Source organism: Chelon labrosus, assembly GCF_963514085.1.
Source record: "Chelon labrosus genome assembly, chromosome: 22".
NCBI lineage: Eukaryota > Metazoa > Chordata > Actinopteri > Mugiliformes > Mugilidae > Chelon > Chelon labrosus.
Window position 1 is genome coordinate 9,359,264 of NC_140355.1, and position 6,000 is coordinate 9,365,263.

Here is a 6,000-nt window from a genome sequence, read left to right on the forward strand (position 1 = left end):
TTGAAAAGTGATTAACCTACACACTAAAATGTGTCTCATGGTTATTTTTCTCCTATTAACTGCTGTTTGTGCCACTTCAAATAATACTAATCACAGTCATTATTTTCAGCAAGGGTATCGGAAATCATCAGTAAACAAACAGTAAAAGGACCACGCGCTGTAAGAGCAATTAAAAACGATCAGAGCTATGTTTATAAAGGTCAAGCATGCAGTGCCATATGTGAGAAGTCACTGCAGTAATAAGGAATTGAACCAGAACCAGCTTTCAACTCATGTGCATGAATAACAGAGTGATTTGGAGTACACTCTCTGCTGAAATTAGCAGGACATATACCCTGGCTCTCTGAAAAGACTTTCTCATACATTGGGGAAATGAGGGGAATCATTATTGGAAGATCTCACATGATGGCCGTACACTAGTTCTAGCATTATCGATGTTGGCGATAAGATAAGCATGTGAAGAGCATTAAGCTTTTTCTTGCCTTAAACCTATTTTCAGATCACTAATATTTGCATCAACCTGACTGAAAAATATGCTGAGCCATAAGGCAGGTTTCCTGACAGGTGTCTAAATTCTAGGAATATCAAATCATTTGGCATCATTGAACTTTCATTATAACAAAATCCAAGTTTTTTTTTTTAGTGAATGTATTAATGTAAAGTCCAAAGCTGTAGCTGACAGAAACTTTTCCTAAACTTTCCAAAACTTAAAGATACAGTACAAAACTATTCCATCTCTCTTCTGGCAGTACAATTGCTCAGTCCCTTCTTCTTTTTCAGGGCTGTCCAGCAAGGAAAAACCACACCAACTGCCATTCACGTCTGTCCTAAACTTTGTTTATCTGCAGCAGCAAAAATTTGGATGTTTCCTAGGTTCTATTTCATCCCTAATGACCTCCAGAGACTGTGAATTCATAGAACCCAAGTTACATTCATAACTACCAGTTCTCTGCTATATGCTCCTAGATAGAAAGAAAGACAGTTTACTATCATTTGTATAAAAGCACAGCAAACTCTGGTTGCAGTGCCACTCCAACTAGCAGCATGTAAGAATTTTAAATTCCATACAGACATCAGATAAATAAAATAAATAGATAAACAGGCTTCACAGTCTTCATCGAGCAACACAACTATATAAAGTAGTTGCTGTGGGCTACTCCACCTTTATCTCTCCGGCTCTTCAGCTCTGGCATAATCATTGCTGATTATTGTAAATGCACACTGCTGCCGGAGCACCGGTGCATGTGAGAAAATCTAGTATACTGTGAAATACTGAGAAAATTACCTGTCGCTCATAGGCCTCATCAGCACTGTGTGAACTTGTTTGGCAAGCGCTTATATGAAATGCAATTTATATCTAAAAACCTCACACTATAGCATTAAAATAGAGGCGAGAAACACTAAACATTATACAACAGTAAAGATTAAACGTTGTGCATACAAATCAGAAGACAACATCCACTCAGAGGTCCTTGAGTACATGAAATATCTTGTCTCTGATGAGCCATTCACCTCAGATCTCTTCACATGTGAGTTCTATAAGAGAGTGTTTATTTTGATGCTAATAGGAGGTAATATTAACAACATTTAGTATGGTTCAGCAAATAGAAAAATAAATTGGTTGTCCTTACACAAAAGAGTCCTCTTGATTTTTCCTCTGTCAATAGAAGGAGCACGGCTCCATTCATCCATGGATATGTTGAGCAGAATGCAGTGAAACACTGATCTATTGTGGGTTGAGAGAAAGAGACAGTTTTGATAAATGCAAATCCAACACTTGTCATCCTGAGGAAGTTGGCATGTGGAAAAGAAATTACTTGATCTTCCATTCTTCAGATGCTTCTGAGTAAATGAATTGATGATTGTTACATGGTGAAATGCCAGAAAGTAAACTGAAATGAGCACAGAGGACAGATGTATGTGCTAAGAACCTGTTTTCTGTTTGTAAGACTGACAGTGCTTGTGATCTGTTTTTTGAAAACCCTCTGTATTCTGACTAATAATTTCAGACTAAAGCTGAAACTATGCAGAGGTCCCACTTCACTATGTGGAGTATCGTACTCCTCTTATTGTAAGGGCGTTATTTTAACGTTTAATGACATTTAACGTTTAACCCAGCACATATCTAGGTATCTATTTATCCCAGACCGATAATGGGTCATTAGGGTACCATTTATTGGCGAAAGAGGACAGGAGCCAACAGTTTCCTCCAATGACAGGTAAGTATTTGGTCATTAACAGTCACTAGTCAGGCGAGTTTCTGATGGGTAACAGACACAGATGTTGCCATTTAAACCCCCACTCCCCACCAGTCTTCTTGGAAGAAGCTACCTAGATGAGTAGTGAAACGCTTCAGGAAACTCTTCAAGTCCATTTGCCATTTTTTAATATACAGTATGCTATATCTATCAATATATATCTATTTAAGCCCTTTCTTTGAGATATCAATAAAGTTTATGTCATATTTTATGGGGAACAAGCCTGTCGGATTTTCTCACCAACTTTAAACAACACTTTCACTGATACCTGCTCCTGCCCCAAAGTATTTTTTCAACATACTGAGGCTCTTCCTCAGTAGATTTCTTGCTGAGCATTATGTGATCCACTCGTTGCCCATTGTTTTGTAGTTGTCACTTGGTGGATGTTACAGACGGTGTGCCCTATTTCCCACCCCAAATATTTGAGAGAAACAAGCAAAACTTGAAAAATATTACTAGTCTATGGACAGAGCAAGCGCTTCTTCCCGTTGCTGCTCTCTATTTGAAAAGAAAACATCCTCAACAATGCCGTGGCTCTGGGTTTCACCTGACACTCAAAGCCTGCTATCAGCATCGCGGTAAATGTTTGGGGAACTCTGTGCTTGTGTCACATGTCAGTCAACTGCGTCAGTCGCTCCCGCTGGTCGTCAGAAGTCTCGACTGAAAGACAGCACAGAGGCACTGATCATGGCAGCCCAGGAACGAGCTCTGAACACAAGATCAATAGATGCCACGGTCAGCCACATCAGGCGGGACCCTAGGTGCAGACTGTGTAAAGACGCCTCGGAGACAATCCATCACCTAACAGCGCTGGGGTGTAGGATGCGAGCAGGCGGGGCATGCATGGAACGCCAAAGTGTACAGAAACATTTGTGCAGAGTATCGACTTGAAGTCCCAAGGTCAAAATGAGAGACACCTCAGAGGATAGCGGAGAACGACCGAGCCAAGATCCTGTGGGATTTCCAGATACAGACTGATCAAATGGTGATGGCAAACCAACTGGGCATTGTAGCGGTGGACAAACCTGACAAATGTAGCAATCCTGAGTGGCAGCAACATCAGGAAGAAGAAACTTGAGAAGGTAACAGTGGTCCCCTGTGGAGATCGGAAGACTTAGGCCGTTGACCCTCAAACTGAGAAAGTGGCTCCGGCTGATCAACGTCTGAGACTACTGTCCAGAACGGTGCAATACTGGGAACAGTTAAGAGACTGTATAGGACCCTTAAGCTAAAATGCCTCAGACCCAAGGTTGAAGGGAAGACCTCCTACAGCGGGAGAGGGGAACTTTTTTGAATATACATACACCTATATGGATTAAACCATGCAATTCTGCAACCACAGCTTACAGTCAAAGAATATCTGAGGCGTGTCTGTGAGACAAGTAAGGTTTGCATCTACAGAGCACGTGTCCCTCCTAAAGACAACGTCTGTCACTGTCAGTGCTACAGCAGGCCAAGGAGTAAGGAGACCCACACCTGCTCCCACCTAGTTACAGTGGCTGCTCTAATAGAAAACGTGCTCTGTGTTAAGAACCCGTTTGTCTCATCGGCAGGAGCTCAGCGGGAGCCATCAGCGGGAGCCATCAATGATTTAGATCAACAGTCCTCTCCTCGCTCCTTAACAGGATTTTCAGGTGCGCTGGCACTATCACTCATCGCTGAAATATTATCAGTCCTCCTCCAAATTCCTACAGTGGCATGACAAGCCATGGGTCTTGTCTCTCACCCCGTCTCCCTCTCCTTCGATTTCTAACAACGTGTGACTTTTTAATTCTTTTATCAGGTATTTTCACCGCCTGGTCATATATGCTGCTGGGAGAAGTGCAATTATTGAGCTATATTTAAAAGCGATGCTTTCGATAGGAAACCCATTTTAATGCATTCTTGTCAGGCAGGCAGTTTGCTCCCATCTCCATAAAGAGATAACACACTGGAGGAGAGAAAGAGCGAAATGATAATGACAATGGTGGGACTTGAACTGAGGACATCAAGATTGTACAATATTGCACCTTTCAGGCCATTTATATTTATTCACCCCCAGACTGCAAAGATATGTACAAATGTTTGTTGATATGTTTGTTGAAGCTTGATAGCAAGGGAAACACATCTACGGGAGTGAACCTGTCTGACTGAACTCACTTTTTAATGAAGTTAAGTTCAGGACCAGGACCATGCCTCGTCCTAATTCAAGTGCCCCTACTATACTATAGGCATGTCTCTCCCATTTCTCTCTCTCTGTCCTGTGCTCAATTTTCATCCCTGGACAGACCAATAGCATCTTACTTATTGCTTTATTAACCTGTGTACCTCTGATGATGAGGTGCTTCTTGCCAGCCTCCCAAATGGGCTCCACACATCGCAGGAAAGTATTGTCAGTAACACCACATCCAGAAGTTCCAAAAATAATCACCTGCAGTCTTCACTGCCATTCCAGAGAAAGAACTTCACTATCGGTCCATCATCCTGGACTTACACTGGTTCAGTGTTTCTTTTTTTTTTTAAATGTGTCCTCTTTGCCTCCTAACTCACCTCTCTTTTAACCTCATGTCAGCACCCCAAAGAGCTGTGCCAGTTCCATTTTCTCCTACTTGGTCATAGCCACAGTTCTTTCCCAGGCGTCGAGGTCATCCAGGATCCATCATTCACTTGTCCTCAGTCAGCCTTCACCAGGCCAGAAGCAGAACACACCAACTCGTAGCCAAAGTCATCCCATTGAAGCTGCCGAAATTATGCGTAAGTTCAATCAGGAAGTCTATCTCTCTACCTGCCTCATTCACAACTCTCTCTCTCTCTCTCTCTCTCTCTCTCTCTCTCTCGTTTTGCCCTTTGGGAGTTTCCATCTTAAGCATTCTGGTTTAACCCCAGTTTTAATCATCCAATCTTGTCACTGCTGGTGAATTTTAAATACGTTCTTCCCTCCAGCTGTCATTTCATTTTGAAATTGCTGCAACCCTCCGCCACCCTGCTCACCTCCGGTCTTCCCATCCTGGGCCCGGGATGAGCTCGCCAGACTAAACTACTCATCCAGATCTCCAGGATTGTGTGGGTAGCCACTGAGGTCTTTAAACATGGCCCTGATACAAAGAAAATACTTTTCCCACTCAAGTAAGTGCAGTTTGGTATAAGTCACAGAAATGCTTGATGTTTCTATTTTAGAAGTAAGATATTCATACCATCTGTAAGTCAGGTAGGTAGTTCCTGAATACTTAAATATTGGGATTTAACTTGGCTACAGTTGAGGATACCGTTATCATTTATTTTTTCTTCCGTAAGAGCTCCATTAGGAGGTTCCTTTTGAAAAAAATAACATTAATTATGCAGAGCAAGTCTGCATAACTAATGTTTAATTTCCACAGAGGCATGTAATGCTCTTTGAACACAGGTGTAACCCTCTAAGCAGCTCCCTACTGTTCAGCTAGTTGAAAGAAATTTATATTTGGTCAGAGGGGCTAACCCCCTTTGGCTATATGCAAATTTTCACTGTGCAGAAATGAGCTTGAGTGGCTCCAAGAGGCACAAAAGAGCAGGAACACAGAACTAGTGTTACAGTGGGTAAATTATTTTGCTTTCATGACATTGATCACAGAATGCTTTTCCATTTGCCGTTAATAGCAGGAGTACAATTAGGCCTGATTAAATCTGCGGCTATCGCCCAGCAAAGGGTAATGAAATCTGAGATCCTGGCTGGCTGAGGGCTACATGCAGACACTACCATGGAACAGATGACCGTCTGAAGTTTAAC